This window comes from Protopterus annectens, chromosome 14.part0 (assembly GCF_019279795.1).
Source record: "Protopterus annectens isolate FY-2018-M chromosome 14.part0, PAN1.0, whole genome shotgun sequence".
Classification (NCBI taxonomy): Eukaryota; Metazoa; Chordata; order Ceratodontiformes; family Protopteridae; genus Protopterus; species Protopterus annectens.
In genome coordinates this window covers 322,227,671-322,252,268 of record NC_056748.1, presented here as the reverse complement: position 1 = coordinate 322,252,268, position 24,598 = coordinate 322,227,671, and positions in this window count along the sequence as shown.

The window sequence follows — 24,598 nt, the reverse complement described above, 5'->3', positions numbered from 1 at the left end:
ATAACCTTGTATATTTATAGATTTAATTGCTTCCCATTAGGGGGGCACCTGACATCTGGGGCAAGAAAAACTGATGTAAGACATTGGCTTCATGTTTTATACCTCTGATGACCTAACATCACGGAAGAAGACAGCAACTGATGTAGGACCCAAGACTTTGTTAATCAGGCCAACTGAGAGCTACTGCAAGCAGATAACCTAAATGTAATGACTGCAACAGTGAATACACTTGAACTTCTACATTTATGGTAAGTGTACACAACTGTACTTTCCTCATCTGATGAACTATACATTAAGTCATCCACAAAAAGAAGGTGAGAAGTCTTTACACTTTGCTGTTTTCTGGGAGCCAAATTATAGCCAAGACCTAATCTGTTAAGTAGACAGCTTAATGGGTTAAGGACAAGACAAAAGACCAGCGGTGAAAGACAGGCACCTTGGAATATCCCCCTTTAAATTTTTATCCCTGGAATAATAATTTGTCCTTTATCATGGTTTAACTGCAGAGTGTTTTGCCACTGTTTCATGGTCGCTGTAGTGTAATCAGTCAGTGTAGGGTGTATCTTATACATTTTTAAGCACTCTTTTATCCATGAATGTGGGATATTATCAAATGCATTTTTGTAGTTTATCCATGCCATACTTAGATTCTTCCCCTTTTTACAGTTCTCCATTATGACTTTAACATCAAATGATCCTTTGTTCCATATGACTTTCTTTTATTACCCTTTTGTTCTATTGCCATGATTGAGTTTTCTTCTAAATGACTATAAACTCTATCAGCATCAATTCCAGTCTATCATTGGAAAGCAAGTTATTGGTATACAGTTTTTAGGATAGCTTACAGGTTCACTCTTAAGTAATTGTTTTTCCTGTTGTTAGCCAGGCTGGTGTCTGTTCAGGGTGTGCGTATAAATAGTTCTTACTCATGGGTAAATCTTCATGTAAAGATGTTAATACTTTTAATCAGAAGTTAGGTACTGCAGCTGGGCCTGGGGTTTTCCATTTAGGAGGTTTTCTTAACTTTTGTTTCAATCTCTCTGGCCATTATTTCTTCCCATTGCATATGTCATACATTTGAACTTCTTACTCTTTCTTTTACTTCTTCTATCCATTTAGCATCTTTGTTATATTCCTCAGGGTCTTCATAAATATTTCTCCAAAGTACATCTATTTTTCTTTTTTGGTGGTGTTTCAATTCCTTTTGCCTTGTTTCCCAGTTCTCTATAAAACTTTTTTTAGGTCATCAATAAATTGCTTATTTTGTACTTTTCCTTCATATTTAAGTTTTCTCTATTTGATACTTCTATGATGGCATTGCTTATTTTGTACTTTTCCTTCATATTTAAGTTTTCTCTATTTGATACTTCTATGATGGCATTGCTTATTTTGTACTTTTCCTTCATATTTAAGTTTTCTCTATTTGATACTTCTATGATGGCATTGCTTATTTTGTACTTTTCCTTCATATTTAAGTTTTCTCTATTTGATACTTCTATGATGGCATTGCTTATTTTGTTCTTTTCCTTCATGTTTAAGTTTTCTCTATTTGATATTTCCATGATGGTATTTGATTTCTCCCCTTCTTTTCCCTCACTACACTGTGTTTTTGTGGTAAGACTTTATCTATTATTAATTTAGCTGCACAATAATATATCCCATTTACTTCTGTTGTATTGCATATTTACATACAGATGTACATACTTTTCCTGCATGTACATACAGATGTACATATATTTCCTGTATGCACATCTGTACCATTAGCTTGGAAGCTGTACAATGCTGTGTTTTGCACATGCTGTTCAGTAGCTTCATGTCTGTCCTCACTAGGCTTTGATTATTTTAATAAATTTTACAGTGGTTCTTTGCCATTACACTTTATGTTGCATTTTAACATAAATATTTTGCATTCTCAAAAAGCATAGTACAGTTTGATGATACCATGGAACATATGGACACTTTGTGTTCGCAGCATTTATCATGCATGCATTTACTATGTAATTATTGCGTTTTACATTGCTTACCAGTTGATCAGTAAAAATCTTTCATGTTTAATGTAGACCACACCTCAGGATTACATGTTGCATTAAAGTCCATGTGTGTACAGTATGCTGTGCCTAAATTAGCAAATTTAAGTGGGAAAGTGGTGAAACTGTCACACAGTTTGCAGCCATATTGCCCCACTTTTGGAGAATGTAGTCTCTGATACGAGGAAGTATTGTCAAAGCACAGTTTTAGGTAGTAATGTGCTGAGAACAATAGTAAGCCAGTGATACTTGCAACCTAATAGATGTTATAATATGACTCAACTGCTAAATGATTATGCAGAATTTGTATTTACGTGCATATGTCCAGAAGCATTTTGTGTCTATATGTACTCCCAATACAAGTGGAAATCCTATGTCAAGATTTTCTTGCCCAGCTTACTGCATTTCTCACTGAAGCATGGGTTAGGTTAGGATGTACTACCTCCCAGACAGGTAACTGCAGAGCTCTCATCTCTTAGCCTTTTTTTGCTGACTCTCCTTGATGGCTATTTGACAAGCTTGTGCCCAGAAAGGGGTCATAATCCTTCTGTATTGCTTCTTTTCTTGGGAGAGCTTTAATTTGTTTCCTTGGGCTCCCTACCTTCTGTTATAAGCACTATTTCCTGGAGACTTATAGCTCTTGGATGACCTGCAGTTATGTATTTGCTCAGCTCAGGTTATACAGTTCACTAACATCTCTGAATCCAAGCACATGCCTTGTATACTGTTCTGTTTAACAGTTCTGAATTAAACATGCACAGTAACATACATTGTCTATATGGGACATAACTGTTGAGTTGTCTGGATGGGCCTGGGTAAAACAGTTGTCTACAAAACTCTCCACAACTTTAAACATCATTTTACATATATATTTTACAAACCATGTCTGAATACTGACCATCGGTCACTTTCAAATTTCTACTCAGCAGGCATGACATATTTAATGGCACTTGAAAAGGATAAGGAAGGAACTAGAACGTTTATTATTAAGTAGAACAACAGAAAAGAAGATCAAGAACAATTTTAAAACAATCACTCAAGAGATCACACTGGATGTAATAAACCAAGTGCTGATACTTTTGGGGGTATTTAGTTCCATTAAAACCATGAAGACAGTTTATTGTAAAAATCATTCTGTTTAATGAGTTATCGTCTGAGTTATAATCACAGAAAAAGCTCTTTACTGAGTCATAGAATAGACATTAAATAGAGCTTGCAATGGGCATTAAGTCAGAAAATCTGTTTTATTTGCAGTATTTACCTATCAGGATTTATAGGTGAGATTTTGCAGGACTGGATTCATTTCAGATGTGGGCTGGGAAATGGATTATGTTTTTGAAGTGTATATTTTTCACTTTCAGAGCTGATTAGTGAAAAATGCAGCAGACTAGTCTTCCATTAATTATAGTAAATGCTGCTTTTAATACCTTATCACATCTGCTACTGGTTTAGTTTTTACATAAAGCATTTGTATTGAACATTTTACAGCAGGATGCCCAGCTGTTTTTATTGCAATTAAAGCAATATGACCTAAAACCACAAAATATGTAAGAAAAATATTACATAGCAAATGGATAATATACACACACACACAAACGTACAAACTGCATGCATTGAAATATATCCTTCGTAACTTGCATCATATCCAGAAATAGTAAATCCAGAAAAAGAGATATTCAGTAGAAATGTTATGACTAGAAATGGCCTTAGAGTGCAACTCTGTTCAGAAACTGAAAAAATATATATTCATTCATTCATTCGTTCTCTGATTACCTGCCTGATTTAATGCATGGTCATGAGGTAGATGGAGCCTATGTTGGTGCTCAGTAGGAATAGGGAAGAGAGGTACATCCTAAATCAGGAACCAACCCATCAGTGCACACACACACACACACACACACACACACACACACACACACACACACACACACACACACATACACACACACAAAAATCAGTTTGGAGGAATGCCAGTTTCCTACAGTACTTCTTTCAGGGCCTACCGTCTCCATTTCAAATCAATGTTGGCTTGATTTCTATTAATGCTTCAGCAGAGATTCGAAGATTTTTGCACTTTTTCCATACTTTCCATCTGGTTGAAATTTCAACTGATCCAGTTTAGTCTGTTTTGTCTGTTTGAAGGTAAAACAAGTTGGAACCTGTCTAGATACAGTGGAATTATCTGTGAGATGTTAGAGAAAACTCGAGCACCTGGAAAAACTAATTTGAACAGTGGGAGCACATGCAAAATTCACAAAGAAGGCTTTGTATCTGTGAACTAAATTGGAAAAACATGTTATGAGGCAGCAGCACTGGGAGACCAACTGTTTCACTTTGCTGCCAAGAAAGAATATACTTCAAATGGTTAGTATTAGTTTGTAATTTGTTATATACAAAACAGCTTGGTGAAGACCTCTTCCCATAATGCATGCTGTGTCCACAGTATATAACATAGCCAGAACATTGCTGTATTTTATTTCCAATGTATAACTTTGTCAGTGTTCTGAATTCCTGCCTTTTGTATGTATCTTTAGAGAGTACGTATATACCTTTAGCATGACACTCTCTCTGCGTTTTGTAAATAGCATGTTTCTAAAACGACACATTCATTAATTTTAAATGTTCTGTGAGATCCTATTGTGTTAGCTTTTGGGAGGTTTTTTTTTTCAACCCATCCTACTAAAAAAAAATCACACTATACTCAGTACTGTGTCCCTGTCTCTCAAGTTGTTTATTCTTGTGATGGAGTCATTTGCTCAAAGGATAAGTCATTATATAGAGAGGTTTGCTTGTCAGTGGAAATGCTTTTCTGTGTTTGCTGATGACTGCATGTTGGTTACAGCGCGGCTCAACTTTGTCCTTCCTGGAATTGTTGATATTTTTGAGCAATTTTAATTGGTATCTGGTCTTGAATGTAATTGTTTTAAAGCTCTGCAAGTTAGAATAGTGTTGTCTCCTATCCCTATAGATGAACATTGGGTCATTAGGAAAACAGAAGCTTCATATTTAGGTTGGATTGTGATAGTGACTGAAGATGATTTACTACTAAGAAACTATGCTAAGCTTTGCCATCAGAGTCAGAGCTTGTTAGAAAAATGGACAACAACATTTTTACTTTGTTGGGGAGAATTAGCCTGATTCCAATGATGATCCTTTCCAGAATCTTTATATCTCTACGGGTATATCCCTTTGATAAAGAAAGGAGAACAATAGCTGCAAAAAATAAGAGTTTTTCCGTGATAAATTTTTTGTAGAAAGGAAGATGGAGTAGGATCTTAGGGAAGGATGCATTTGCATAGATGGATAGGGACTGTGGAATACTGGATTTAGTTATATACTTTAGCATCAGCAGTCTGTACCACAGGAGCTAGAGATACTGGCTAATTTTTTTTCTTCATATTTTAAAGGGAACTAGGGATTCATTTTTGTGGATTTTAAGGGCAGGATTATAGGCGGAATCATCGTGTTTCAGGTAAACCCATATGTTGATAGCAATGGCAGGAGAAGAGTAGGATAGGGATTTTATTATATAAGGAAGAAGGCAGTGGGTTTATATTTTGGGGTTGCCCTAGTTTTCAAAAAAAATATGAAATAGTGGATAAGACATGGTTTCAGTTTTATCAGTTGATACAAGCTATCAAACACTAAATAAGTTGGGCATAGACTTGTCTAAACAGGAGTGTCAAGATAGATTAGGACTGCAACTTTCAGATGGCATAGATTTTGGTGGCAATGCGATTTTTGAGTAGTAAACTTTGTAAGATTTTTGTTGGCCATAAATATGGTTAAGAATTGCAAAGGTCAAGATCTAGAGAGGAGAAAGTTGAGGGGTGTGTCTTAGTTTGGATAAGTAGTTGGTTGCTTAGATGCGCTTGACATTTAAAGATCTTTTGGAGGGGGTGGGATTAGCATAGGCAGTGGCTTAATGGGTGGTATAGAATGTCCCTTCAAATTGGGAGGATTTTTTAATATAGGGGATGGTAGTTGCTGCAGGTGTGGGTTTGTTGAAGCAAGGAGAACACGTATGTTTTGGAACTGTGATTCAGTGAGGAAGTGATGGGAAGATGTGATTCGTGAATGGGTTCATTTTGCGAAAGAGGGTGCTAGCAGATTGGATATTTTGTAATTGTGGTTTGGGGAGATAAGGGCTGGACAGTTACAGAGGAAACCATGATTTTGTATTTGGAAGAGTGTATTAAGAATCAAATAACAAGAGCATGGAAGGGAGAGACTGAATGTAGGAAGAATGCTATAAGTTGTAATAATTTAAAAATTTACAAGAGGATTGTGAATGCCCAGGATACAAGGCAAAGAAAACCTAAAATAGATGTTTTTATCAAATTGTTGACAAGGATTTTTGTAATTTGTTAGAGAACTTAGAATATTATTTGCTAATTGTGTTTTTCTCTTAGTATTATTTATTCAAATAGGAAACTCAAAAAAGAAAATTAAAAAGAAAACTGCACAGGAAGGTCAGTTCTCAATGAAACCCACATATTTTATGTGTTCCTTGTTGCCATTCTGACCATGGACTACATCCATATCAGGCTTACTTTGTGACTTTGTCACTGCTTTAGTAGCTCCAAATTATCAATTTGATGACTTCATCACATTTCATTAGTATTTGATAATCATGCACACTGAGGGTGATTGTTATAGCAGTAGTAGCATATTAAACCTTTACTTACTGAGAGTGGTGAAAACTTACCAATGTGTAAATCCAACAAAAGCAAGTCTTATTAGTACTAAAATCAGCAGAGTAAATTTTATTTTCTTTTTCCGTCTTTTTTGTCACATATTCACACAAGCATGCTGTGTGCATATGTTCACAATGCACACACTCACACAACACACACACTGATATATATATCATCAGCCCAGATCTGAATATAAGGCTGATCCAAGATGTCATTATTTTAAAGGCATGCTCCAATGTTCACAAACAAAGGTGTCAGGCTTAATTGCTATACACTGGTGATCAGTCCTAATATGTAATCACTAACACCAGCTCTGGTATTTTGATTTCAAACAAGATAATTGTGATAATAGTTAAGTCATTATAATTAAAAAGAAAGGTTTGATGCATACACAAAACAGAGCATTCAGATTAAAAACACAATTACAAATATGGTTCAGTCAGCTAAACATAACAATGAAATGTTTGTTCTGTATTACATGAGTTGACAGTATTTACATTCATTCATGTATTTATTCACTTTGTCACCATATAAGACAATTGATCCAATCTAGACTTTTTTCAAGAGTGACGTGAGTAAAAAAGACATAAAGATACTAAGGTAACACATAAAAATACAAAATGCAATGCAACCATGATATATTCAGGTCAAATACAACCACTGAGTGATTCAGTCAGTATTTGCTATAAAGCATATGCCATGTATATAGTGAGAAAGTGTAAACCATGGCTAAGCTGTTATTAAGTTGGGAAGTACTTGTATTTTAACTTTATGTGCATTCAGTTTTTGAGGTTAGTGATGAAAGATTGGTCAAGTGCCTATCTGATATGCATGTTTTGGAAGAGTATTTGTGATGTATAAACCAGTAAAACAGAAGGATATAACAGCAATGGACAGCTTCTGATGAGGACTGGGTAGTGTAAATTATGAGAGGGAGCTAGAATGGAATGGTGATTAAAATTTACTTTGAAAATGGAATTTGAAAGAAAGAGTGAGGCACAGAGGTAGAAAGAGAAAGACAGACTAGGAGCAACTGAGGTTAAATACAATACCAGCAAACAATTTAACTAACTGGAATGTACAGTAGCTGGCATTTGAACACATTTCTAAGTTTTACAGTCAGTGCATATGCAACTACTGGTTCTGTATGTTAATCTCATCACCAGAATAGTAAAAAATGCAATATACTATTTTTTTTTCTTCAGGTACTACTACATTAAGTACAGGCCTCTGGACTTCAGTTGTAAATATTCTGAACAGAACAATAGCATGATCAATCATTTTTATACTCTTGTCTTGACGGGGTCACTTGAGGATGTGTATAGTTCTGTACTGCCATCTCTCTGTCATGTGTCTTTGAATGATGAGGAGAAACCTGGTTTCTCTCCTGCAGTTTATCTTGTGTGCCTTCCAGCATAGTTAGAAAAATGGCTGACTGCCTTGTGTACTCTTTTATTTTAACATATTGAGTTATTTGATGCTGTCTGATTTGAGAAAATCGAGAGGTCTGTCATGCAAAAATGTATTTATACAGCTACAGGAGTCAGTTTTCAAAGTAAACATGATGATGAATATTTTAAATTACTGTAATTGTAACCAAGAAAATATTTTACTTTTGCCTGATAGCTGCAAACATCTTCCGAGGACATACTAAAACTATCATAAAACTCCAATAAAGTATTTTAGTTCTTGAAATTAATTTTAGACTACTTGCCTTATCAGAGCAAATAGGTATAATGATCAGAATGAATATTTTCACCCATTGTTGCTTCAAATATCAAAGAAAAAAATACTGAATATGTGAGAGGGCCTCTAATGCATATGAAGATTTCCCCTTCATAACTAGTCATGTTTACTGTTTATTGTTTTGATAAAAATCACAATAACAACCTAATAATAATGGCATTCCAAAGGAACATCACTCAGAAAACTATCTCATGTATAAGAAATACCAACTTTTTTTGGTATGAATGTTCTTTTGCTTAGTATGAGATATAGTAAGGTTTAACCATGAGACCTTATACTGGAAACCACACACACACAGACATACACCTTGCTTTGAAGTAACAGTGCTACTCATTGTGCCATGCTTTTACTTCATCCTTAATTTAGATACACTAAAATGGGAAAAAGTACATATTGCTATACTTAATCAGAAATGTGTGGTTCCTTCTACACAGCTTTCCATCTTCAGCACAAACAACATAGGATTTTCATTTCGCTGGTTTATCAACTTGTTCAGCTTTAGACTGCAAACTTTTTCATGGCTTTTACATCCTTGCTTTCATTCTGCAAATCTGGTGGCCTGCTATATTTTTATCATCGCAGTACTTCAGTTTTTGGTTGTTTCTCTAGTATCTCCTTTATTTTGTGTTGGTTTTCAGGCATCAGAAACATAGATAAAGTAGGTAATAGTTTTTTATAATTTTATGTCAGTTAATAGTTGAGCTGCTAAATGACTGTTTACCTGCATTGGAGTAATCACATACAGAAGCATAGCTGGCTAAACCATACCATGAGCCACTACCCTACCCCCTCAGCTTTAAGTCGAGTAAAAAAAAAAAAAAAAAAAAGCACTTCACTGTAGCCTATAACAATTAGATCCACAACCCTAAGCTCTTCCATCAAAAAATAAAAACATTCCTTCTTCTGGCAAGTGCCCCCCCACACACACACACACACACACACACATTCAGGTCCTCTTTCTTTGTCCTGCCGTCAGTCCTCCTTCCACACTTTTTATTTAAAAAAAAAATCTTGTTTTAAACTGTAGCAAACTTATTGCTACAAATGTAGACCTGAAACTCTTTGTTAGAAAATTGAATTTAAATGTGTTGTTTCAGAATGTCAGTTATACAGGTAACCCCCCAGTATGTATCGAGAACTTATAACCCTCCCATACACCCCACTCTACAGTTATTCGAACATCTCTGTGAGATTGATCTTCATAGTTTAAATATCCTGAATTCTATTGATGTAGCCCAGAATTTGTCTAGAGATGAAAATCAGTTATTAAGGTCTATTCAAAGAAATAAAGCCATCAGGGTTATGAAACCAGACAGGGCAGGTGGGGTTGCTATCATGAGCATGGAATTGTACAACATAAAAATAAAAAATATACTTGAAGGGTACTTCTATAAAAGGGCATTACTAAATGAATTTAATGGGGCATTGAGAAAAATAAAAAATGAAATTAATGACCTCTTTATAGAGGGAAGCATTTCTATAGAAGAACTGAATTACATGCTTGTTTCCCACCCAAAAGTTTCTTGTATGTTTGGTTTACCTAAACTGCATAAAGATCTACATGACCCCCCAATGAGACCCATTGTAGACGCCCGTGGTTCTGCCATACAACTCATAGCAAAGTACTTGGACACCAGATTAAAGAAGTTTGTATCTGAAGAGAAAGGTATCTGTAGAGACTCATGGGATTTTCTACAAAGAATAAATCAATTAGATTATAGTGATGGTGGTTATTTTATTACTATAGATGTGAAAGACCTCTATACTGTTATACCCCATGAGATAGGGGTAGAATGGTTTTGTGAGTATCTTTTGGAAAAGAATGTACCACAGGTAAAAATTAATAATTTTGAACATCTATTAAGTATTGTTTTGCATAACAACTTTATTCTACTTGCAAATGGAAGGCATCTCAATGGGTTCAGCTTGTGGTGGGACATATGCTAACATCGTAATGTTACAGTGGGAGAAAAAATATTTATTTAATTCAAATTATTTCTCCCACTGTATATGTTATACGAGATTTTTGGATGATATTTTTATGTACTGGGTGGTGCCAGGTGAGACTATTCCTGAGTTTTTAGAATATTTGGATTGGGTGTACCCCTTTTCTTAGATTCACACATATGGTTGGAGTTGATGAAATACCATACCTAGATGTGAGACTAATAAAAGATAGAGTATCTAAGGTGTTTAAAGCTGAAATTTATTGAAAACCAACATATTCAAACAGCTTTTTACGTTTTAGTAGCTCTCATCCATTTAAGCAAAAGAAAGCTGTATTAAAAGGTCAATATGTAAGGGCTGCACAAATGCTATCTGAATTTGAAAGTTTCCTAGATGAATGTGATCACCTGAAAGACATGTTTCAGAAGAGGGGATACCCCAATTCACTAATAAATGGCGTGATGTTAGAAGTGGTAAATAAAAGAGAGAAGGGACATTTTAAGCCATTACTAGATCAAAAACAACCCGAAGAAATAGAAGGGAATGACAGGGCAGTCATGACTAGCATAAGTATGTAATCACAGACTCAAGAAATAGGTCAAAATACTGAGACATCTGAGGAGAAGAAATTTAATAGTGCATTCATCACAATTTTTAATAAAAGTAGTAAGAATGTAGCTGACATCCTATTTAAAAATTGGGTGGTATTAACTAATAATAAGGACACCATAAATATAGTAGGTGAACTACCTACTATTGTATATAAAAAAGGCAGAACTATAAAAAATGTTTTAGAAAATACAAATGTGAACCAACAAAATGGCTACATGAAAAAATGTGGGACCTGCAATTACTGTTGTTACATCTATGAGGGTAGTTCATTTAACATCAACAATACCATAGTGAAGATTACCAGTAAAGGCACATGCACAACAGAGGAAAGTAGTATATTGCGCAGTTTGCACAAAATGCCCATGTTTTTATATAGGCAAAACAGAGCGGAAATTAAAAGTAGAATTTACGAACAAGTAAGAGATATAAGGAACAAGAAAGAAACAAATGCCTTAGCCAGACATAACATTGAATATCCTGACCATACTTTTAAATTTGGTATTTTGGAGACAATAAAACCAGATATAAGGGGTGGGCCATGACCATTAATATTAGAAAAACAAGAAGCCCTTTGGCAATTAAGGATGAATTCCCTGCAATGGCCAGGATTAAATGACAGTTTCTCACTTGCATGTTTTTTAAAACTAAAAGCTCTGGAAAGATGAAAATTACTGAGAAATGTTATAAGTGTATTATATTTAAAAAATAAAATTTAAATAGTTGTTTTAGTGAATGTTTTAGGGAATGTATTGTATTTTAGAGATGAGATAAAGTTTATTTATTGTTTAAGGTATATTTTACTGGCAGTGTAGTAAAAAAAGGGAGGGTGGTTTTCAGGATTGATTGTATGCTTATTTAGTATTTAAATGGTGTGTTTTACTGACTGCCTATTTAGTATTTAAATGAAGTGTGTTTTACTAACTGAATTACTTTAAAGACGTTCCTGACTGAGCAGGGATGAAAGCTTGTGCATATACTTTGTGTGGAATAAATTGTTTGTACTTTTAATTTGCTGGTGATATCATCCTTGTTTTTACTGCATCAGCTGCTCTCCAGCTCCGTGTGTGCCATTTTTTGTTCATTAGTGGTTACTTTGCATTTTCTTTTCCTATTAAAAGAAGATAGTGTATTACACTGCTTGATCCGTAGTGAACATTTGTTCCAGAAAAGACAGTAGTCATTGTGTGACAAATCTCTCTCTCCACCGTACTCTGTATATTTGCTGAAGCAGGTTTGGATCTTTGGTTCTAGTGTTTACTGGGCTATTTGATTTGTGGAGATAAAGTTGGACTACTGGATCCCTTATGGCCCAAAAAGCAACACCGAGATCTCTCCTAAGGAGTCTATAGGACACTGAAAACAGGGACAAAAGCTCAAGCCTCTCCTGCTAGCTCAAATCTTTCAGGCCTGTGATCTTTTTGTTAGCAACTTCTGGGATCTCTCCAATGGCCTAATATTTAGAGTAAGATACATCCCAAAGGGGGCATTGTATGCTATGACAGGGTTAAGTGCAGAATATATAAAATGGTAAGGAGATACCCATTGTGTTCTGCTGTGCCATGTTGAAGAATTTCCTATCCAAAGTTACAACATGATGGTCAAAGGAGAGTGAATTATCTATTTTCAATGGTCTCTCACAGCATCTTTATTTTGGAGTGGAGTCTTGTCTATACTGTAAGCTTGCTTGTGGGATTGTACCAAATGTGCAGTATAGCACTTTTTAGCATTTAGTTTTATCCCATTCTATGTACATCATTTGATTTATTAACTTGACCCTGAGAGGGACCCAAGACGAGCTATTGGAAGTACCAGAGGAATTTGGGAGAGGCATTAGCAATTCACTATATTCCCTCAGAGTCTTTTTCATTTTCTAAAGCTGGAATATATGTCACTGATATTTTTATGGGTGGAGATAGCTCTGCTGTAGGAATAGACAATCCCTCTTACATTTGGGCCTCTCCTTGAGAAGTGTAAAACACTTTTGCAGAGGTCGTCCTGTTTAAATCTCGACATTCCTCAAAGAACTAGGTCCCTACAAACTGGTTTGCTTCCACAGGTCTTACATCCTTTTCTGGTTATTTTTTTCCTTTGAAGAAAACTTTCTTTACTAAACTGAAGGGACTGATAGTCCATTTCATCTGGAAGAATGCTAGCACTAGAGTAGTGTGGCAAAAATTAAGTAAATCTTCAGCATGTGGTGGACTGGGATCCCAGATATGGAGACCTACTGGGTGGCTGCCCAATTGCACCTCCTTTTAAAATTAGTTTAACAGGAGGTGGTGGGATGGACCAAGGTCATAGGTTTGCTTGAAGGGTTGTTTTGGAAAATATACTGGCTTAGGAATAACAAGGTGATTGAAGGGTATAGGAGAAGGACTGGCTTCATTTTTAAAGTAGCACAATCTGAAGCAATGGAAATATTTAATGCAGCTAGTATTGCTTAGTTTGGAAGAGGTTTGGTCACTGTTGCACATTTTTGTGGAGGTGATGCACTGCCCAAAGACCCAGTACTTGAAGTAAATGATGAGAGAGAGAAATATGCTGTCTACATGGGTCTGATCAGCTTGTCTGTGAGGAACTAGAGACTAATAAGAAGAGAATCCTGAGAAAACTGTCCTAGGAAGAGCAAATTCCCCTGTGAATTCAATGGTCTGAGACAGGAGAGAGTGGTTCCTAGTGGCAAAGAAAATAGTAAATAGGCTATATAAAGTTTTGAGGGAGGAAGGAAAAGAGAAAAAAACTTTAACCTGAAGCACAAATGGGTGAGAGATCAGATTGATATCAATCAGGAAGCCTGGGGTAGAGTGTTAGAAGGTACTTGTACATTCCTAGGTAAATTCTGAATTTTTGGGTGGAAATGCTAACACAAATACTTCTGTACACCATAGAGATTTATTCTCATGTTCTTAGGATCTAGGATCCCCAAATAGTTGTTGCAGAAATGTAAGGAAAAGGAGATAGGGAAATGGAGCCACGTATTCTGGAAAGCTCTTGCTTGAGGACTTTTAGGCAATAGTTGTGTGATTTAGTTGGAAAATGTGACCAGACAGAGATTTGACAAAGGCTCAGTTTCCCTTGGGCAGTGGTTGGAATGGTCCCCAATCCAAGGAGAGAGAAAGGTTTATACTAAATAATGATAATTATACTAGCTGCCAAAAAGCCTTAAATTGCAAGTGGAAATCACATAATTCCCATTGATCAGTGAAGTATATGGAATATTGAATTGAGGAGCTGTGTGGGAGATATGGTAAGAGAAATAAATATTATATGGAAGCCTTGGCTCAACAAGTATACACAGATTACCTAGTAAGATGAGTCTTTCTCCCCTGTTAAGTTAGTTTCGTTGACCCATGGGATATTATAGCATTTACCTTGCTGCAACAGTAGTTATTTATTAATAATTAGGTGTGATTCATTTTTGACATATTTATTCTGAGCAATGTCTAAAACCAAAATCCCAACTGCTGAGTAAGAGCACAGAGTAAAAGAAACACAGAATACAAAGCAAAGGAAACTCCAGGCTGCCACAGTGTCCTAACAAGTAACTTTAATAAAGAATTGGTAAACTCTTTCACAGTGTACAATACTGCTTCATCAGACCATAGTAAAAGTAACAGAGCAGGCAACCTTTTAAATACAAGGCAACCCAATCAAATACAGACATTAAAATCACATGACAATTTAAAAATCTTCTTTGCAGTGATTGTCACCTCTATATGCACCAATAAAAACACGTCATCGAACTTTTACAAGTTTGAACAACGTATGGTCCATAGGCGGGGGTTTCCATTCACTTCAATGTGGTGCGATCTCGGAGTTGGTATATTTAAGAAGCGGGGGGGTGTGGGGGGTGCAGAGGGGCTTGCCCCCCTGCTTACAACAGTTTATTTTGTTATCAGTTGATTTTTTTTTTTTTAAGGTAGTCGAAGTTATGTAACTTTGAACATAATGGTTCGACCATTAGGTGTTTGAAGTTACGTAACTTCGACTATGTGATATAGACCCAATAAAAACACCTTAAACTGCCAAGCCCCCAACTTAATGTTGTAGTAGGCATGACTTTAAAACTGGTTTTAAAGATACCCTGTCATTTAAATCTGTTTCTGAAAATGCTTTTAATAGTAAAATCCAACTTTGTTCAGCACATTCAGTTTTATTCTTTATATCAGCTTCCCTATCAGTTTCATAAATAATTTCCAGTACAAAAACTTAAACATATGCTATGAATCATAGTTTTTAACATGTTTCATTAAAACGTTAATCTCTCTACCTTTAGATATTTTATTCAGATGTTCCAAAATCCTAATCTTTAAAGCTCAGTTTGTCTTATGTTTATAAAATGCATTACACAATGAGCATCCTGCATAATAAACAACATTCTTAGTTCTACAATTGGCAAAAAAATCTAAAGCAATCTCAGTACCAGTAACATTATGTACATAAGAAGTACAGACAAAACATAATTGCAAGCAGAGCATGAACCACATTTGAACATACCCTTACACTGTGAATATATATGTATTTAAGAATTTGAATGTCTATAACACAATTGTTGTTTTAAGGAAAGATTATTTCTAAAGCTAAATCTAGGTTGAATGTTAATAATCTTTCTGATATCTGGATCAGCCAACAAGATTGACCAATGATTCCTAAAGATATCACATACAATATTGACATCATTTGAAAATATAAGAACAGGTCTGTTCCCAACTATATCAGCTGTTCTCATTACAGAGGATTGACCCTCCTCTGTGCTCCTGGAAAAAGAGGGTCTTCCCCCTTTCATCGCTGTTTCTTAAGACTTCATCAATATACAAATCTATCTCTCTAAAACTATAGCCCCTGTCCAGAAACTCAGTGTTTAGTCTAGAAAAAAATTGTATGAAGTTCAGCATCATCATCACAGTCTCATAGCTCTAAAGCATTGTCCTCTCAACACATTCCTACTGATATAGGCAGGATGCATCCTTGATCTGTGTAGTAAAGTGTTCCTTTTAACTTATTTTCTATACATCCCAGTACCCAAGAAACATAATTCTTTCTTGCTAACTTGAACTTCAAGAAAATTTATAGTTTCCCTGGAAACCTTAGATGTAAACCTTAAAAAATTGGTGGTTCCATGTAGCATCAGAGCAAAATCCTTTAATTCTTCCTTTGTACTACCCAAATCATAAATATATAATCTACAAAGCGTTTGTAAAAGTAAATGAAATGGACAAAAATATTATTATTCAATAATTTATCAACTTCCCAGCACTAGATTAGTGTAGCTATTTGCACAAGCTGTGCCCACAGCTATGCCAATTCTCTGTACATAATACTATCAAAGGTAAACACATTATTTTCTAAAATCAACTTTAACAACATACAGATTAACTCAGCTTTATTTGGCAAAAAGTCCATTCTAGTGCTCAAAAAAACTTTAATGCTCTCCAGACCTATATCATTGGGAATGACATTAAAAAGGGATGTTACATCTAGGGTGACAAATAAAAAATTCCTAGTACTTTCAAAATGTGAGGCTCTTAGTGTCTCGCAATACTGTGTCTGTCCTATCTAAGACAGGTCTGAGCATCTTTTCTCTATAAATAGAAAGAGGCTCCTCCTATTATACTCTGGCTGAGGTAGGAAGGATGGAGAAAGGACAACATGACCTTAAATGAACAAAATTTCACATTTAAAAAGATTGTGTTGTAGCAGCTGTTTGTTCAGATTTGTACGAAAGACTTTTGACAGATTGTGTAGCACTGATACAGAAAACAAATATGTAACAGTATGCTGCTATATCCTCTCCTATCTTATGCTGCCATGTCATCTCCAAAGCAGAAGTCCTATAAGGTTCAATCTTGCAACCCTTGCTCTTTGCAGAACTAATCAGTATAAGCACATTCTGCCAAAATACTATGCCAAGCAACTGGTTTAACCATCTGGCTGTCGTACCATTCTCAAAGTCTAAAAAGCAAGACCAATGACTTAGCAAGCATTCACGGCTGTTTTTTCAGTAAGGCATAGGATATTAAACAATCTTTTATGGTGTTTGGCACATGAAGAAGACTCATATTAGGCCTATCTAACTGGCCAATAAATGCTCCAAGATTTTAAGTCAGATAATAGAATAAAGAATATACTAAGCATGGAAGTGAGACATAAAATCAGTGAAGGAATGTCTTTTTCATGGGATTCAAAACTCTAATACCTACCCCACCCCCTTTGCAAACCATGGGTTTAAGACCCTCAGTAGAGTCTGAATGATTCTCAGCACATGGAACAGTGTTTAAATGCAAGAACCACATTGGCAAAGTGGGTGATCACTCCCACAGTGGTGTATGCCTGTCTAATTTTCCCAGCAAATTCATAATAAAACAGTAAAGAACTACAGCTAGGCCTTAATAGTTCCCCATAAGGGAACAAATGTCTGCCACACTAAAAAAACTCAAGATAGCACCCCATTGTCCAAAGGAGTATGCTATCAAATTTTACAGTCATATGCAAGTTTATTAAGCAGGGCCAATACCCTACTTAACCATGACAATAAAATTTAAAGTCTGAGGCAGAACATTAAGATCTTCGGCAACCTTTCACTTATCACCCACACTTCTAACTAGCAAGCTATATGAAGAAACGTACTTAATTTGGACCTAAACTATTGAATATGTCACTTTCATGAGCAAAACTAAATCAACCTTGGGAAATATGTTCCTGGTCATCAAGCTAACTTAGTAGCATAATCAAAATGCAAATGCAACTCATCCATCATTTAAATGTCTAATTCTTCTGCAACCTTGACAGCACTGCACACAATAAATAACCATGGGAACCTGTGAAGTGACATTTGAAGCAGGGGTGTAGTCAAGATATTTGGAATTGTATACTGGCATCCAGAATGTAGCCTCTCACCACCATCACCAGCACTCAAGTGTAGCTTTCTAAAGAGCATACCTTTTTCAAACTGAACAAAAAACTTCTAGAATTTGCAGTCTTAAGTCTACAATGTGGCATGCATGGCCAATGTGTTATTACATCCTTGATATGAATTATAACTGAAATGCATAATTGTTTCTCTGCAATATATAGCCTTGCTGCAGCCTAGAGAGAGGACTTCATTATCTTGTCAATATGTCTGTTATCTTGCCTGTTATTGCTATGACATCATTTGCCTTTCTGCCTATTACTGCATTATGCCTTAAATACTGCAATTTATGTCATTTTTTCTGCCTTATTTACTTTTTTAAGCATCATCTGCATTACATACCTATAATAATTTATATCAAAGGAATATTTTGTCCCATATATTACTGTGCAAGAAGTCTGTGATTAAAATGGGACCAGTCCTCCCATCTGCCAAATACATTTATATGCTTGTCCTTACATATACACATACAATTTACTTTGAATGCAGTGATGATTTTAAGCTTCTTAAGCATAGTCACTAAAGTTTCAGAGGGGCATATATTTATGACTAAAATTAGATGGCAATAAACCTGAAAGTACTGCAGTAAACAGAAACACTTGGAAACAATATCTGTTTACCATGCTGATGAACTATTAAAAAATAAGTGTATGCAAGCCACAAACCAGCAAAGAAACACAGTCTTTTTATGACCATAAAACTTATTTTCATGGTCACAAAGTAATCATCATGGACCATCTGTCAAAGAGCTCTAAAAGAACCTGTATGACAATGAATGCATATCACTGCAACATAGTTCATATAAAAATGTGCATTTGACTAAACATTTCTGGTCTGTGATCACCAAGTGTTTAGCAAGGAGCATAGCTAGGCATGTTTTAAGTATGTCATGACACATGCTTTGTAGTCTTACTATAGTTCTAGAATAGTATTACTATAGTTCTAGAATCTTAACTAAGTTCACTGCTGGTGGCTCATTCAGTAATCCCTTCGTGAACTGCCGAATTAGCATCACCTGACCTGTATGCTTTTTAGAAACATGCACTATCTGTGGAGATGGGGATACATATAGTTGAGGTTAGGGACTGCATTCTGGAAGGTGGAGCACTTTGGTGTACAGATCTAAAAATCAGGGGTACACTCTCAATGCTTATTGGATGTATCCTGCTTGGAGACCCCATCCCAAATAGACTTCTAAATTCACTCTGTAAAATCCCCTGCAAGACAGATATCTACAGCATAATGTTCTACTTCATAAAATTACATTCTAGAACTGAAAGGTCAGTTTGTGTCTTAACATCACAGGAAAAGTTATTCTGCCAATAAAAAGATAAAAAATACTGATACTGAGTGGTGAAAGTGACAGATTTGTAAATGGTAACAGCAGCTGCTTGGGTGAAGTTATATGCAAGCCAAGCAGCTCCATGAATGGGAAGAGACAGCTAATTTGGAACATCTGTAAAGTTAGTTTTCTATCCATCTGTGAAATATTTCACAACTAACCAGAACCACAAATGATAAAAAGTATAGTTACAATATTAAGTTTCACTTGTACATTTTTATTACAGAAAATTAAAAATATATATACGTGAAATGTTTTATTAATTAAATGAGCTTTGCTTGCCAGAGTTACCTATGTGAAATATTTCTTGGCTGACTGCCAGAATGCACACATGTTCTTAGTTATAGGTCATACTGTAGTAACTTCTTTCGAAATAACTGTGTTCCTTTAAAACGAACAGCTGTGTTATTGAATTAGAGACATCATCATTCCACCTTGTAATTATTTCCTTAGGGTACTTTTATTGACTCTTTTTGTTTTATATATACACACATTTAAAAATAAAGTTTTATGCAATCCAAAGCAAAAATATCATGCATCCAATTTGTTTATTCTGCACAGACTCGGGCATAAACAGCAGCTTATTTAAAACTAAGTCAGAAGAAAAATATGCATTCTTTTAATAGGATTGGATTTCATTATTATTTTAATCTAACATGTTTTGCAAAGATTTATACAAACTATCACAACTTCACTTATGGTAACAGCCTTTTAATGTTGGGAATGTGCGGAGGTAAAGGGGATATCAATAAATATTAATAAATGACCTAGCACGCAAATGCAGTTTCTATCTATGCAGGGACCACAGTATGCTAGGATTTCTGTAAAATTTTAACAAGCATTAAATTGTTTCCAAAGCCCACAGTGAATTAAAAAAAAAACATTCATATGACAACTCTTTCTAATATTAAGTGTTAATAAGTTTAAACTTGAAAGGTATGTTCATATTGTCACTTTGTATTTAGTGGTGGTACCTAGGGGACCTTCTGTTAGCCTAAAGATAAAATGACCCACTATGGTAGCAAACACTAAGATATTTAGTAAGGTCGCTTGAGTGTGACATCATCATCCACGATGGTGCAGCAGTAGCGTTGCCTCACAGCAAGAGGTTCTCTCGTTCGTTTCTCGGCTGGAGTGCGGGGAGTGCCTTCTGTGTGGAGTTTGCATGTCCTCCCCGCGGTTGGGTGGGTGTTCGAAAGACATGCGTAAATGGGCATGCCTTTGTTGAAGGTTGAACATTGAGCTGGCACCTCTGCGTTTGTGAAAATCTACTGCCAATCATTAGAAGACCGGAATTCCGCTGTGTTGACCCCTAACCGGGAAAAGCCGAAAGGCAACAACAACTTGAGTGTGAGGTCAAGACTGGAAACAAAAAAACTGCATGATGATCTACTGTTTTTATATATATATGTATATAGATAGATAGATAGATACGGTCCCCCTTCACAATCTCGAATTACTGAATGCTCAAAATGCAGTAACTCGAGACTGTAAAGTCGAAAACCCATAAGCGTGAATCTGCATAAGGGCAAATTCAAATATCTTGAATTCGCGCTTATGCATGTCAGCTACGGGATGGGAAGTGTGTGAGTCGGGATGTTTTACGGAAGTGAAGGTAAGTGAGTGTGTGTGTGTGTGTGTGTGTGTGTGTCTGTGTTTTGTAAGTTTTGTGTGTGGGTTAGGGTAGGGAGGTGGGAGTATGAGTGTTGGATGTGTCTGTATTTGTGTGTATGTGTGCGAGGCAGTGTAAAATGTCTGTGTGGTGTTTTTTATTTTGTGTATTAGTGCGATCTCGGAGTTCGAATATATAAGTAGGGGGGTGGGGGGGGGTGCAGGGGGGCTTGTCCCCCTGCGTGCATGTAGTGTAGGGCTTGTAGTTTATGTGATGTGGGTTGTATGGTGTGCATGTTGTGTGGTGTATGTTTTCTGTATGTTCGGGATTTTTTGTTTTCGTGCTTGTGGGTTTCGGGATTTTTGTTGGTTCGACTTTACAGTCTCGAGTTACTGAATTTCAAGCATTCAGTAATTCGAGATTGTGAAGGGGAACCATAGATATAGATATAGTTCATCTTTTTTAGTCTCCCTACAACTAACCATCAGCTGCTCCCAGAGACTTCTCCTCATCTCCCAGGTCTACCAAACTTGACAAGCCTCCCTGAACTTTTTCCAGTGCATATTTGGAGCCAGTGAGGATACTGCGGTACCCCAGAGTCACATTATACTGCTGCTGCTAAGGAGGATTTTTCTGATATGTGTCAACATTCCCCTTATCCTGTGTGCATCCATCTCATCTTAGAGAATGACATGCAATGGATATTGCTCACATATCATCTGTGACTCTGCAGCAACTCAGCCATAGCCTGCTTCCCAAAGGACAATAACCCCACACATCTCCTGCCCCCATTAGGAGTTAACCTCTGGGTGCACTCAAGTTCACACTCCACCTAGATGGGCACACTCATTCTCTTGTCCACTGCTGTTACATATCCAAGCCACTAATCAAATTTGGGTCACTTGGGCTATAGTCAGAACTTTATTCCTTTATGCCACCAGTACAGGCTTCAGCTGTCTGATAATTTACAGATGGACAAAACTGTACATAAGTGATCCCAGCAGTTTTATCCACTTATCCTGAGACACAGCAACCTTGTAGTTGATTATATCAGGGTGCAGGTGGAATAAGACCTTTGTATGGTAGTTCTGTGGGGCTTGCCCCCACCCAGAAAAGTTACAATTTGAATTTTGCTTCATTTACTTACAAACTGGATTTGTTGAATGGTCTGTTACAGTTACTCTAGACCCATCAAAGTTAAGTAACTTGAGAAAATAAGAAAACAATAATAATATGATTTTTTTGTCACCAGGCAGGACTGATGGACATTAAACTTTGCATACTTTAGGTATAACTTAGGGAATTGAAAAATAGAGTTTATAAGGGAAAAAAAACTAAGGTAATCACAAACAAAAGTTATAGGACAGAAATCAGCAATGAAATTCATGCAGACAATGAAACAATGAAGCTTAGTGGCATAAGTATGGATACATCATATATATCAGTACATCCATATAAAGTGATGCAGAGAATTTTAGAATCTGTCTGCAGATAACCACATCATGGTGCTGCTGTTTTGTTCATTATTTACTGGGTTCCACGTATTTACTTATCTAAAAGCTTAGTCATTTCTCTACCCATCTCTTTGGATGTGCCATGCATATTTGAACTCTATCACTTTCTTGACCATACTGCTTCTTCAAGAAGTCCAGTCATCTATCACCCTTCCTGTATTATAATATTTCCTTGTGTCTCTCTTAAGCCACCAACCTCAAAACCTCAGATGGGGACAGTTTATTTTCATAAATATTCTTAAAAGATGGCATGTGGTTTGACTAGGTGTCTTCCCTTGATGTTCTTAAAAGTTACTAGTATGATCTCTTCAAAAATACACCATATTTACTCTAGACTATACATGTTATGTTTATATATATATATATATCCTGATATGGATTATGCATGAGTTCCTTTAGCTGACTGGAGATCTGTTTTTCACAACTGCCCATAATAATGGATAGTGACTTATTCTCTACTTGCAATGCCTCTTATTCATTTTAACATTCTACAGCCACCTTTCTTGGTTTCTCATCCCATTTGTTTATCTTGAGTTTTCTAGTATGACTAACCCCAGAATGTTTTCTGTTTTGCTGTTGCTATAACTCGGTTTCTAATTGAGTGCGTCTTTTCTGTAAATTGTAGATATACATTTTGTTTTTCTTTTACATTGATTTTAAACATGTTATCCCATTCCCTGATCTTACTTAATCTCTTTGTCATCCTTCCTATAGCATTTCATAGTAAACATGTTACGAAAATTTTGTCTCATCAGCAAAGTGAGTGCTTTCAGCTTTCTTTAAGTTCATTTATAAAGATACTAAATAGGAGTAAATGATTAATTACAACTCTGTGGAATTATACTTTCATATGAATGGTCTCCATCTACTATTATCCTTCACACTGTTTTACCGTGTTACTAACCTTAAACCCAATAATAATCTACCTAATTAGTGCATTAACCTTTTGCTTAGAACAAATTTAAATACCTGACTGAAGTAAACGTTGCCCTATCCAGTGTCTCTTTCTAATCTGATTCCTTGATAAACCATTCAAGAAAATCTATTAGATTTAGGTTCATAGGTTAGTACTAGGTTAACTGCCCTTGCGAGCCATTTTAAGCCTAGCCAATTATCCCTTATGAGACTCAAACCCTGCACCTTGTGTTTGTAAAGCAAACACCTTAACCAATAGGCCACCCATTTGTTTTCCTTTCTCATTATGAATTCTTGCTGCTTTGGATCCTGCCCACTGCAGACCTCCAGACAGTCTAGAATTATTTCCTTTAGCTGTAGTTAGATCATTTTCTTTTGACAGAAGTCAGTCTAACTCATCAGTAATTACTAACATTTCTCCTGTGAAGGAATTTTACATTTTCTCTCTTCCAGTCATCAGGAGTCTTACTCTCCTGCCATGACATGTTAAAAAAACTTTGACTTGCGGTAATAGCTGGTTATCTTCTCGTTTCCCTAAAGAACTCTAGCCAAGTATCTTTGCCTTATGGAGCCTGGAATTTTCTAATTCTTTCAGGTCACTTTCCCATGTGATGGGACAAAATCAGTCCCTCTGTTTTGAGGATTTCTACTTCTTATTTTTTTTTTAATCTCTGTCTTTTCCTTTCTGATTACTGAAGAAAAATAAATACTATGCAGAACTTTATTCTGACCATCTTTCCCTGCTTACCCCATCCATTTTATTTGATTTATTTATTTTTTTGTAATCTGGTTATTTCTTATGAAGCCAAAGGCTCATTAATAGTGGAGACCCAGGGAAAAATGTATATATATACCATAGTACAAACCTTGGGACACATACCTCTCAACTGTACTGATTTTTGCAGAATGTCCAGATTTTTGCTTCATATTTTTGGTCCTTTTTTTTAATATAAAATTGTGATTTTCTGGCAAATTAGTGGCAAATTATTAAAGATTGAAGTTAGAAAATAATGACAGACATTTGAGTTTCAGACTTTCTACCCTTCAGAAAATTCATGCTAATGCAAAAAGTACAGTTTTGTACCTACCATAAATGTAGATGTTCAAGTGCTAATACAGCTGCAGTCCAGGTGGGACCCGCCTGACGGCAGGAAAACCCATCTGTTATGACTGCAGCTGTATGCACGATGAACATCCTGTTATTCTATCAACTTTTTAAGTTTGTAAAAGCAATATTTAAAAACTGTCCCTATTTTTGGGCCTTTGTCCCACTTTT